The sequence below is a fragment of the Muscardinus avellanarius genome, assembly GCF_963383645.1.
Source record: "Muscardinus avellanarius genome assembly, chromosome: 12".
In the NCBI taxonomy this organism is placed as follows: domain Eukaryota; kingdom Metazoa; phylum Chordata; class Mammalia; order Rodentia; family Gliridae; genus Muscardinus; species Muscardinus avellanarius.
The window spans coordinates 31,452,600-31,467,223 of record NC_137798.1 but is presented as its reverse complement, the minus strand read 5'-3'; positions in this window follow the sequence as shown (position 1 = coordinate 31,467,223).

Here is a 14,624-nt window from a genome sequence, read left to right as displayed (position 1 = left end):
AAATAAATTTGAACTGGGTTACAGAGTGAAGTGCAAACATGCCAATTTGTTCCTTTAAAAAAATGAAGGAAAATATTGATGAGTATTTATATTTTGCGAATGAAGGAGGACTAAAATTTCTCGGTATAACTTCAAAGACGATGAAGAAAAAATGATAGTTGAAAATATAATAATTGATTTCATACACATAAACTCAAAACTTCCACATAATAAAAATATTCACAAATAATATTAAAAGGCTAATGAGAACCTAAAATTTTCTGGAACATATTTAAAAAGACCAAAATCTTTAATATATTTTTAAAATCCTAATTAGTAAGAAAATGAACATTTTACTAATGAAAATGTATATTAATGCAAAAAAGAAAAGCAATTATTATTGGAAAAGTACAAAAGGACTATGAATATATGAAAAATATTATCATCTTTTGCAACCAATAAAATAAAAAAGCAAATAGCCTTATTTCATTGTCTCAATTCTCTTAGGATGCTTTTTTAGTTGCTAATATGTGATTGACGACAAGGAAGGTCCCGCTTCTCATTGCTTGGCAGCTCTTCATTAGCCCAAACTTTCTGAAAAGTAGTTTAGTAAAATTAGCCAACAACCTGTAAAATGAACTCCATATATAACCCAAATATTCATATATTTATATCCTTATAATATGGAAATAATCAGTAAAATGTTCAAATTTTGTTTATAATAACGTTTACCAGAATATTAATCACTGTCAGAGAGAGAGAGGAAAAAAAAAAAGAAACAATGTAGTTCAGTAGGAAAGTTGCTAAATAAAACATGATCTATCCATATTATAGAGGCCCTACTCAGCAATTAAGTATACAGTGGTTGATAATATTTAACAATATCCAAATGTATTTTTGTTATTAATATATATGAGCAGGTTAAATATATACAGATAGGTCATACAAACACACATACATGGTCCCTCCAGCGCCCCCTGGGCTGCTACCACCTCAGGCCCCAGCCCAGCTCTGGCCCAGCCCCAGCTGGAGCACCTTCTCAGGGGCTGCAGCCTCAGGCACCAGCACAGACCCAGCCCAAGCCCAAAGCCCAAACCTGCGCAGTCCCATCCCAAGGTTCCGAGGCCCAGCCAGGAAAAGGCACGGCCCAGCCCAATTTACCTCGCTAAACAGACTCTGGGACTACTGCGGAAAAAATCCAGTAATTTTGACCTGCGAGAGTCTCTGCAACACCCACAAAAGGTGTCATATCAAGCCGCCGACCCAAAAAGGATTTGGGGGAACGGCAACACTGGCCGCCCTGTGAACTGTCTAAGAGTCTGAAAGTGATCATAGAGCTTTAACATCCCAAACTTTGAGATTAGCCAAACCCCTGAGCGGCACTGTTGGCGCAACAGAAGAGGCACACACAGAGACACTGGGAGACCTGCAGGGTCCCCGACACGGAACTGCCATTCCCCCAGAGAACCAGATATGGAAGAACTGCCAGACTGTCAGAACTTCTGATTGGGCTGCCAGGTAACAGCTCAAGCTCAGATGAACCACGGGAGCCAGTGGGTACGCAGCGAGTATCATTAGACATAATGATACTCTGAGGGTGCCAGTGTCTGCACAGGGGAAAATCTTCAACCCCACTGACACAGCAAGGGCGCTTAAGGCGTGACACTTGCACAGAGCCACACTGTATGTTAGTAAAATAGGAGGACTGCTTCCTTCTCTCTTTTAATTTTTTAAATTTCTTTTAATTTAATTTAATTTTTTATTTTCTTCTTTTTTGTTGCCAATTTTTGTTTTATTGGGTTTTTTTTCTTTTTTTCTCTTTTTTTGGTTTCTGGGTCTTTTTTTCGGTTTTTCAGGGTTTTGGGCAGGGTTATTCCTTTTTTTTCCCCTTTCTTCATTTTTTACTTTTATTTGAGTTTCTTCTTTGTTTGGATCTTTCACTTCATATCACATGGTTGTTAGGTTGTTTTATTTTGCCTTATATTTATTCTGTTACTCTCTTAACCCTTCTTGTTCTCTTCTGGTAGTCCATTATTGTGTTGTCGATGCTGCTGTTTATATTTGATGTATAATACTCTTTCTACCTTATTTTGTTACTTTATCCATCTGTATGTGAGCCTCCCCCCACTCCCTCTACAAAAGTCTACAATTCAGACTATCAACTAGCTTCCTTCAAATCTTTCCCCTTGTCCCCCAACTGTAGCTCTTCCTTTAACAAACAGAGTTTCTCACATCTCCATACTTAAACATTCTGATAAATACAAGAGTCCTACTATCTAACCTTCTCCCATTCTCAACCTGATTCAACCCCATTATCTTAAATTCCTCCACAACCTAATTATATTCTCTACCTTATCCGACTCCTGCACCCATCACCCTAGCTACTCCACCATCACCCAATCCTGACCACTCAAAAATGTACTGCTTACTTGTTGAGTCTTCTAAATCCATACTACTAAGACTGGTCTTTACACAATACCCACAACCAAGGGGAAGACAACAGAAGAACAGGCCTGAGAACTTCAAAAATATGAGAACCAGGAATAGTGGAGAAACAACAGAAGTCACAAATACTGACCTACAAGAAATGCAAGAAGGGGAGATCCGAATCTTGATTTACAATATGATGAAAGGATTTAAAACAAGTCTAGAGGAGATGAAAGATGAGTTAGAAACACTAAGAAAGAATCAGAAAGAGGTCTGGAATGCAATGAAAGAGTCAATAAGTGAAATGAAGACAGCAATAGAAAGAAATTCTGGAAGATTAGATGAAATGGAAAATAGAATATCAATGTTAGAAGACAGTACATCCATCACATGGTTAGTGATACACAGAAATATTTACAGCAACAAAACCTAAACATCCAGCAAATATGGGATAATATGAAGAGTCCTAACTTACGGATAATAGGCATTAAAGAAGGGATAGAGGTACAAACCAAGGACATTTGTAATCTCTTCAAAGAAATATTTTCAGAGAATTATCTAACATGGAAAAAGACTTGGATCTTCATGTCCAAGAGGCATACAGAACTCCATTGAGACAGGACCAAAGAAGGACCTCCCCATGCCACATAATAACCAAAATGACCAACATAGAGGTCAAGGAAGGAATCTTAAAAGCAGTGAGAACAAAAGGACAGGTGACATATAGAGGCATAACAATAAGAATCACCCCAGACTATACAACCCAGGTCATGAATGCTAGGAGAGACTGGTACGACATGATTTAGACCCTGAAAGAAAATAATTTCCAAACAAAACTAGGTTATCCAGCAAAACTACTATTCAAAATCAATGGGGAAACAAAAGTATTTCAGGATAAACAGAATCTTTAAAAATTCATGAATTCAAAGTCAACACTAGAGAAAATTCTTAAAGAAATAAGCCATAAGAAAAAAGAAGCAGACTTCAGAACCAGAGAAGAGAGGAAGTTAATAAGTGGGCCATTTAAGTAAAGAAGAAAGACCAAACCACCTAATAGTAGACAGAACACAAAATGGCAGAAAACAAAAATCATATTTCAATAATATCTCTTAACATCAAAGGACTTAACTCACCAATCAAAAGACATTGACTGGCAATGTGGATTAAGAAACATAATCCAAATATATGCTGTCTGCAAGAAACTCACTTTATAGCCAAAGACATTCACAGACTGAAAGTGAAAGGATGAAAAAAGATATACCATGCTATTGGATACCAAAAATGAGCAGGGGTAGCAACCCTGATATCCAACAAAACAGACTTTAAACTAAAACACATAAGAAGAAACAAATCAGGGCACCTCCTTTTATTAAAAGGAACAATACACCAAGAAGATATAAAGATAGTAAATATGTCCCAAACGCGGGTGCAACCACATTTGTAAAACAAACCCTTCTGGACATCAGAACCCAAATAGACCCAAATATAATAAGTCTGGGAAACTTGAATACACCTCTCATGCCACAGGATCAATCTTCCAGGCAAAAGATGAGTAAAAACTCTTTAGAACTAAAGAAAACCATAAATCAAATGGACCTAATAGACATTTACAGAATATTTCAGCCAGGAACTACAGAATACACATTCTTCTCAGCAGCTCATGGAACCTTCTCCAAAATAGACCACATCCTAGAACACAAAGAAAGTGCCAGCAAATTCAAAAGATGTAATATAATTTTGTGCATCTTTTCAGACCATAATGGAATAAAAGTAGAAATCAACAACAGGAAACTCAAATTATTCAAATACATGGAGATTGAATGATACACTATTGAATGATTGATGGGTAAGAGCAGAAATTAGGGAAGAAATAAAGAAATTGATGGAAACAAATGAAAAAAGAGACACAACCTACCAAAATCTATGGGACACTATGAAGGCAGTATTAAGAGGAAAGTATATTGCATTGAGTGCCCACATAAGAAGGACAGAGAACCACCAAGTAAAGAACCTAATGACACAACTCAAGGACTTAGAAAGTCTGCAACAGTCTATTCCCAAAGCCAGAAGAAGACAAGAAATCATTAAAATTAGAGCAGAAATAAATGAAATAGAGAACAAAAAAACAATTCAAAGAATCAATAAAACAAAAAGTTGGTTCTTTGAAAAAACAAATAGAATTGATAAACCCCTGGCCAACCTAACCAAAAGAAAAAGAGAATCAACTCAAATTATCAAAATTAGGAATGAAAAAGGAGATAACACCACAGATAGTGAAGACATTCAAAAGATTATCAGAAACTACTTTAAAAATTTATACTTCAATAGACTTGAAAATATGGAAGAAATTGATAGATTTCTACGCACAGTTAACCTACCTAAACTCAACCAAGAGGACATAGCAAGCCTAAAACAATCAATAACAACCAAAGAAATAGAAATGGCAATAAAAATTCTTTCACCAAAGAAAAGCCCAGGACCAGATGGGTTTCCAGCTGAATTCTACAAAACCTTCAGTGAACAACTAATACCAATACTTCATAACATGTTCTGGGAAATTGAAAGAGATGGAACTCTCCCAAATTCCTTCTATGAGGCCAGTATCACATTAATCCCCAAACCAAATAAAGATACCTCAAGAAAGGAAAACTACAGACCAATATCCTTAATGAACATAGATGCAAAAATTCTAAACAAAATACTAGCCATACACATTCAAAACTATATCAAGAGAATAATACATCATGACCAAGTTGGTTTCATCCCAGAAAAATAAGGCTGGTTCAACATATGCAAGTCAAGACATGTTATTCACTACATAAATAGAACCAAGAACAAAAACCACATCATCATAGCAATAGATGCTGAAAAAGCATTTGGCAAAATCCAACACACATTTATGTTAAAAACACTGCAGAAAATTGGGATAGAAGAAACGTACTTTAACATCATTAAGGCAATATACTGTAAACCCAAACCCAACATTATATTGAATGGGGAAAAACTGCAAGAATTTCTTCTAAAATCAGGAACAAGACAAGGATGCCCACTATCACCATTCCTTTTCAATATAGTCCTTGAGATTCTTGCTGCAGCAATCAGACAAGAGAAGGAAATCAAGGGAATTCACATAGGAAGAGAGGAATTAAAATTATCCTTATTTGCAGATGACATGATCCCTTATCTGGAAGCCCCAAAGAACTCAACCAAAAGACTTGTGGAGCTGATTGACAAATTCAGCAAAGATGCAGGATACAAAATCAACCTAAAGAAATTAGTGGCTTTTCTTTACACCAACAATGAATCCAAATGAAAGAAACAAAGAAAACAATTCCATTCACTATAACCTCAAAATTAATAAAATACCTAGGAATAAACCTAACCCAAGATGTAAAAGACCTCTACAACAAAAACAATAAAACATTAAAGAAAGAAATTGAAGAAGACCTTGGAAGATGGAAAGATCTCCCTTGCTCATGGATAGGCAGAATAAATAACATCAAAATGGCCATTCTGCCAAAACTGATCTATAGATTCAATGCAATTCCCATTAAAATACCAGCTACATTCTTCAGAGACCTAGAAAAATCAATCATGAACTTTATATGGAAAAAGAAAAGACCCAAAATAGCCAAAGCAATTCTCAGCAATAAGAAACATGCAGGAGGCATTACAATCCCAGACTTCAAACTATACTATAGAGTAATAGTAGTAAAAACAGCATGGTACTGACACAATAACAGATATACTGACCAGTGGATTAGAATAGAAGATACAGAAACAAACCCACACATCTTTAGTCAATCTTTGACAAAGGGGCCAAACACATACGCTGGAGAAAAGACAGCCTTTTCAACAAATGGTGCTGGGAGAACTGGCTATCCATTTGTTGAAAGATGGAATTAAACAACTATATCTCACCATGCACAGCAATCAACTCAAAATGGATCAAAGACTTAGAAATTAGACCTGAGACTGTGAAGTTAGTAGAGGAGAGCATAGGCTCAACACTATAACATATTGGCTCAGGCAGTAACTTTCTCAACAAAACCTCCAAAGCTCAGGAAATTAAAGCGAGAATTAACAAGTGGGATAGCATCAAACTAAAAAGTTTCTTCACATCAAAGGAAACCATCAATAACCTAAAGAGGAAGCCTACAGAATGGGAAAAGATCTTTACCAGCCACCCTTCTGATAGGGGGCTAATATCCAGAATATACAAAGAGCTCAAAAGACTCTACACTAGCAAAACAAACAACCCAATCAAGAAATGGGCAAATGAACTAAATAGACACTTCACAAAAGAAGAGATACAAAGGGCCAATAGTTACATGAAAAGTTGTTCTACATCATTGGCCATCAGGGAGATGCAAATCAAAACTACACTGAGATTCGATCTAACCCCAGTCAGCGTGGCAAGCATAAAGAAATCAAATAACAACAAATGCTGGCAAGGATGTGGGGAAAGAGACACTCTTTTACGCTGTTGGTGGGAGTGCAAACTCGTTCAGCCGCTATGGATGGAGATCTGTGTGGAGATTCCTAAGAAAGGTGAGAATAAATCCACCATATGATCCAGCTATTCCACTCCTGAGTATTTTTCCTGAGTATTTTCTCTGAATTCAGAGAACTATAGCAACATATGCATACCTATACTCATAGCAGCACAATTTGCAATAGCCAAAATATGGAACCAACCCAGGTCTCCATCAACAGATGAATGGATTGAAAACTTTGGGAAATACACACAATGGAATTCTATTCAGCCATAAAGAAGAACAAAATAATATCATTTGCAAGAAGATGGAAAGTCCTGGAGAGCATTATGTTAAGTGAGATCAGCCAAGCACAGAAGGAGAAGGTACATATGTTTCCTCTAATATGCCCAAACTAGGAAATGTAGAGGATACCAGTGGTAGTCCAGATAATGGAGGGGAAATACCAGCAAAGCTTGAATGGAAAGATAGGAGAGGAGGAAGGCTGAACTTATTAATGAGGGTGTACACCCGAATATGTGTAAAATTATAAATATGGCATGGTTACCCTGGACAATCATTGGTGGTAGGAGGAAGGGAAAACAGGGGAATGGGGGAGAAGGCACCAAGTATAGTTTAAATGTATACCATTTATGTTCAATAAAAATTTTAAAAATAACACACACACATGTACACACACACACACACACACACACATATATACACACACATATATATGCCTCTGAATGTGTGTGTGTTTGTGTGTGTGGATGTGTTATAGAGCATATAAAATCAAATAACAAAAATCATTAACTTTTCTACCTCCAATTATGAACCCACTGTAAAAGAAATGCAGACAATGATTCCATTCACAATAGCCTAAAAAAATTTTTTTTAGAAATAAATCTAACCAAGGAAGTAAAAGACCTCTACAATGAAAATTATAGCACACTAAACAGAGAAACTGAAGGTCTCAGAAGATGGAAAGACCATCCATTTACTTGAATAGGCAGAATAAGTATTATCAAAATGGCCATACTTTCCTGGCATGGTGGTGCAAGCTTGTAATCCCCACGCTTAGGAGTCTGAGACAGGAGGATCACACAGGTTCTAAGCCAGCCTCAGCTACTTAGTGAGGTTCTCAGCAACTAAGTGAGACCCCGTTTCCAAATAAAATATAAAAATAGGTCTGAGAGCATAGACTGGAGGTAGAAAGCCCCTGGGTTCCACCCCCAGTACCACCAAAAAAAAAAAAAAAATGGCCATACTACCAAAAGTGACATGCAGATTCAATTATAATCCCCATTAAATACCAATGTCAGTTGGGTATGGTGGTTTACACGTGTAATCCCAGTACTAGGGAGGCTGAGACAGGAGAATGGAAGGTTCAAAGCCAGCCTCAGCAACTTAACTAGATTATCAGCAACCTAGTAAGACCTTCTTTTCAAATAAAAATAAATAAAATAGGGCTGAAGGTATAGTTCAGAGGTAAAATTCCTCTGGGTTCCATCCCCAGTATCAAAGATACAAAGCTTGGAGGTAGAATGTTGCTGGGTTCAATCCCCACTACCACAAAAAAAAAAAAGGAGGAGAGGGGGGAGGAGGAGGAGGAGAAGGAGGTCATCAAGAATAATTAACTCTATGACTTTTGCTTCTGATTCTGACTTTTGCTTCTGACCCTAAGTCATTCTGGTTGCCATCTCCGATATTTAAGTATACAAGATTATTTTAAAATCATTTTAAGAGCTGGGCATGGTGGCACACACTTGTAATCCCAGCATTTGGGAGGCTGAGACAGAAGGATCACAGTTCATGGTCAGCCTTTAGCTACTTAGTGAAGCCCTATGCAACTAAGTGAGACTCTGTTTCAAAATGAAGAATAAAAATAGCTGATGTGTAGCTCAGAGGTAGAATGCCCCTGGGTTCCTTCCCCAGTACCACAAAAAAAAAATCATTTTAAAATAATGTTTCCTTCAATTCAACTTACCTTTTCCAAGAAACTATTCAAACAATAATCTGACACAAACAACATCCTCCTAACTAAACCAAAAACACCCAAAAAGTCCTCATTCAAAGATAAACTTGACATCTCTGTTTACACAGACCTCATTGACTTCATCTACCTTGTCATTTTCAAAACAAATCAGAAGTTTATATAGTCAGGGGCTTGGTGAAACTTGAAGAATTAATTACTTTTAATATAATATAAAAGAAAAAAGAAAACAATGTTATTGTTCACAAGCTAGGAAAATAAAATGACCTGAAATTTATGCAGCAAAACAAAAGACCCAGAATGTCCAAAGCAATTCTTAGCAATAAGGACCATGCTGGAGATGTCATAATGCCTATATCCAAATTAAACTACAGATATATACTAATAAAAACAGCATGCTATTGACACAAAAACAGACACATAGATCAATGGAAGAGAATAGAAAACACAGAAGCAGATTCTCAAACTTATAGCCACATGTTTAACAAAGGTACCCTGGAGAAAAGACAAACTTTTTAACAAAATGGTGCTGGAAAAACTGGGTATCTATAAGTACAAGAAAGGAATTCAATCCCAGACTCTCACCCTGCACAATAATCAACTCAAATTGAATAAAAAATTTAGAAGTTAGACAAGAGACTTTGCAATTACTAGAAAAGGGCATAGTATCAACCCTCCAACATATAAGTACTAGGAAACACTTTCTCAATAAGACCACTAAAGTTCAGGAAACAAAACCTAGAATCAATATATGGGATGACATCAAATTAAAAAGCTTCTGTTCAGCAAAGGAAATCATCGAAAGTCTAAAAAGAGTCTACATAGTGGAAGAAGATCTTTTTCAGCTACTCTTGATAGAGGAATAATATCTAGAATATACAAGAACTTTTTTTAAGAAACTCAACATTAGCTGGGCGTGATGGCGCATGCTTGTAATCCCATGCTTGAGAGGCTGAGACAGGAGGATAGCACAGGATTGAAGCCACCCTCAGCAACTTAGTGAGACCCTGTTTCCTATAAAATATAATAGGTCTGGGAGTATAGCCCAGAGGTAGAAAGCCCCTGGGTTCCACCACCACCAAAAAAAAAAAAAAAAAAAAAAAAAACAAACCTCAACACTAAATAAACATATAATCCAATTAAAAATAGGCAATTGAGCCAGGTGTGGTGGTGCAGGCTTATAATCCCAGTACTTGGGAGTCTAAGATAGGAGGGTTGCAGGTTTGTGGCCAGGCTTAGCCACTTAGTGTGAGACCCTGTTTCAAAATAAAGAATAAAAAATAGGGCTGGGTGTGTACCTTGGTGGTAGAATGTTCCTGGTTTCCATCCCTAGTACTGAAAAAAAAAGGCAATTGAACTGATTAGACACTTCTCAAAAGAAGAAATAAATGGCTAATAATACAAATAATCAGGGAAATGCAAATCATAACTAAGATTCTATCTAATTCCAGTCAGAATGGCAATCATCAAGAATACAAACAATATTAAGTGCTGGTGGGGATGGGAGATATAAGACTCTGTATACAGTGTTGGAAAGATTGCAAATTAGAACAGCTGCTATGGAGATCAATTATGGAATGAGATTAGGTGACCTTTAGTAAGTAGATGAGTGAGTTATAAAGCTGTGATGTATATATACAATGGAATTTTACTCAGTCACAAAAAATTATATAATTTGCAGAAATAACAGTGGATGCAGCAGGGCGTGGTGGTGTATGCTTGTAATCCCAGCATTCAGGAGGCTGAGACCAGAGGATCATGGTTCGTGGACAGCCTCAGCTACTTTGTGAGACCCTGTTTTAAAATAAAGAATAAAACCCCAGCGTGGTGGCACACGCTTTTAATCCCTGCACTTGGGAGACTGAGACAGGAAGATCTTGCAGGTTCAAAGCCAGCCTCAGCTGGCTTTAACAGACTCTGTTTCCAAATAAAATATAAAATAGGTCTGGGAGTGTAGCCCGGAGATAGAAGGCCCCTGGGTTCCATCTCCAGTACAGAACCTGTTATCCTCCTGTCTAAAAATAAAAATAAAAAAATAAAGATTAAAAAAAAATAGGGCAGGAGGTGTAGCTCAGAGGTTGAATGCCCCTGGGTTTCATCCCCAGACATGCAAAAGAAAAAAACGGATGCTAGTTTCAGAAAGTGAAGGATGGTATGCTTTCTCTCGTGTGTGGAAGCAGAAAGAAATTGGGAAACAAAAGGCACTTAAGATAAATGAGAAATATCAGTAGAATAGTAGAGGGGATTTGGGGAGAGAGGTAGAAAGGGGAAAGGGGAGACTTGAAGGAAATGGTTCAAATATGTGCATATATGAAGTTTTCTATGCCACTTCATTTCATTAATATGAACAGAAAAGAGGAAAGAGCAGGATGGAATCTGGAGGAAAAAGCACCAAATGCTGGGCACATGTGTGCTTCTATTACTCTGAATCTCATTATGATGCATAATTACAATATACCAATAAGAATATATAAAAAATATATAATGTTATATAAAATACATAATTATACAAAATAAATTAAAATTTAAGTGTATTATAATGAATACATATAAAATATGACATATGTACTATTGCATATCTATATGTAGATACTTTATTTGGGATATATTATACAGAAAAAAAGTTATCTGATTTTTTTTTGGGGGGGCAGAACTGGGGATTGAACCTAGTGGAATTCTACCTCTGAGCTATACCCCCAGCCCTATTTTTTATTCTTTATTTTGATACAGTGTCTCACTAGGTTGCAGAGGGCCTCACTAAGTAGCTGAAACTGGCTGCGAACCTGTGATCCTCCTAAGTATCTCAAATACTGGGATTACAAGTGTGCACCACTGTGGGGAGCCATTAAGGTCTTCCCTTATCATTACTAAAAGCATACTTCTGACTGTCCTTCTGCCCAGAGTCAACAAGGTTTGGGGTCAAGGAGGCTTCAAAGTAATGAATGCTAATGATGCTATTGTTCTGTCTGAGCTAAGGCTAGGTTTGTGTTGTTTGTGTTGCAACAGGGTGTTGTTTGACGTGCCCAGACTTTGGACTTTTTCTCATCCAGGGTAACCTAAAGCTAAAAAGTATAAATACCACAAGAGAAGAAGCCCCAGTATCGGCCAGTAGAGATATCGACCTGGGAGTTGACTGGCGATCCTTCCATGTTTAGGAATAAATAATATTTGGAATTTAATTCTTAAGAGTTATATTATTTCATCCTCACTCCTTTCTTCGGAACCCGTACTTTTGCCAGCTGGCTCCGGCATACCACCAGGCCCAGCTTCCAAACATTTTTAGTGAAAAAGGATCCCATTTGAAATTTGTAGTGGCTATCTGCAGACATGGAAAATTATGAGTAATTCTATACTATTAAAAATTTTTAAGTAGCCTTTTTTTGTAGTGTTTTATTTTTGCAGGTCTGGATATGGAACCCAGGGACACTCTACTTTCGAGCTACATCCCCTGCCCTATTTTTTATTCTTTACTTTGAAACAGGGTCTAAGTTACGGAGGGCCTCACTAAGTAGCTCAGGCTGTCCGTGAACCTCCGTCCTCTGGTCTCAGCCTCCTGAATGCTGGGATTTACAAGCATGCGCCACCACGCCCGGCTGTAGTGTTGTATATGTTCTGGACTGTCTACAATAGCCATTGTAACCTTGAAAGTATAGACATAGATATTAGGTCTGTTGTGCCTTACTTAAGTGTTTTGTTTTAAATTAGGTATTAGGGCTTAGTTTAAGTTTTGCTAATACAAAATTTGTTAAATTTAAGTTTTTTAGCTTAACTTCCTCTTGAGATTTAAATCCAGGCACAGGGTGGGAAATAACTTATAGGAAAATTCCCAAGGCAGTTAAAGAAGCAGCACCAGCTGGAGCCAGCTCCACTGCCCTTGTGTCTGAACAAATATTCCATAGATAAGAGATCCTCTTCCGTGAGCCCCTGCTACCCCTGAACATCTATGCTTCTCAGGCAATTTAAACATAGGAGTTATAAATTTAAAAAGTGTATACCTTCCAAAGCCTGCTCTCCCTCATCTCCTCTATCTAATTGGCAGATAGAAAGACAAATGGGGCAAGGAACCCCGGCTGTCCTTGGGGGAAGGTAAAATAAAGCAGCAGCCGACTCACACATCCCCGTTATCTCATTCTTCAACATCTGGGTAAACACACCATAAGAAGAAGGACCCTGTTCCCAGGTCAGTTGTGTGCTTTATGGTTGCTTTCCAAGTTGTAAATATCAAAAATGTCCAGGCTGATAGAATGACTAATGACCTTGTAACAAGATGCTATATAAGGAGAGGGTTAACAAAAGATGGGGCTTTTGTCATTATCTGCTGAGCAGAGATGCTTGGGTCCAGGTTCAAACCTGTTAATAAAGTGTGGCTTTTCGGACAAACAATTGGCTATGGACCGTTATTCTTGCTCGCTAGTGTACAACAGGTCCAAGCAAATAGCTATCACATATCTGGAAGTCTACTAACTACTCAAATTCTCCATGTTAAAAAAACAGAAAAGCCCCTTCATGATAAAGACCTGTGTGATATGAAAGGAGACAGAATAAAAGAGGAAGAGAATGAAGTTCAAAAAATAATAGTGCTGCATCACAGGCTGGATATGTTCTTTTTGCAGGAGTGCTGAGTGACCGGGTGGGAAGACGTCTACCTGGCAGCACAGCAATCCAGGTTTAGGGGCAGTTCTGTGAACCAGAACAAAACATTCTCTTACTCTGGGCCATGGTTCCTTCACCTAAATGTAAATTTTAGACTACAGAATATCAGATTCCCATCCAACCTGTAAAGTTCCTATCTTTCTAATAAATCAAGAAACAACTTTTGTCCCAGTAGATTTTCTTTAAGCCAAAAATACAACAACTAGAGTTGCCAGACAAAGTATAGGATACATGGTTACATTTGAATTTCATGTAAATCATGAATAACTTTTTAGATGAGTATACCCCATACAATATTTGGAACATATTTTTATTGGGTATTTTTTTTAACTCAGTGTGAGACTCTTCTAATAAGGCATCTGCTCTTTAGCACTCTCCTTTGGGAAATATTTATGCTGAGGAATATACATGCACTAAAAAGATTTGATATTTATCTGAATTTTAAATTTATGTTGTAATCCTGTATTTTTATTTGCTAAATCTGGCAGCCCTGACCTTAATTCTTAGTCAATTGACTGCCATACAATGTTCAAGTAAACTTATATCCCCAAATTATCATATTTTTTTACTCAACTCTGATGTCCAGTCTAATGCTAAATTGAGTAAAGTTGATTACCCATGGCTAACCCATTTGACACCCAAAGTGTCAGACATGCACTAAGGCTGTCCCAGGAATAAAGTGGCCTCAAGCCCAAACCTGGGGTGTATCCTGGAGGAGTCACAGGTGGAGATTAATGTGTTCTATTTAAAGGCAAGCATGACATTGAAGGGAGATCTGAGTGGTGTATCTTCCTGGCTCTAATAGCCCCTGGCAGGTGAGAAACACATAACCAATGCCTAAAGAAAATCTACTGGGACAAATTTGTGTCTTAATTCATCAGAAAGATAAGCTTTATAAAAGATGGATGGAAATTTTGATGAACCTCTCTCTAGTCTCTTAAAAACTTGCCCTTCCTTGAGAAGTAAGTTACTCATCATAATTTAAAGCAGGGGTCAGTGAACTTCCTCAAGGGTCACATAGTAAGTATTTTAGGTTTGTTGGGCCACGTAAGGTCTCTGTTACATATAAAACAGTAGAATATAAGAATTATCCTTAG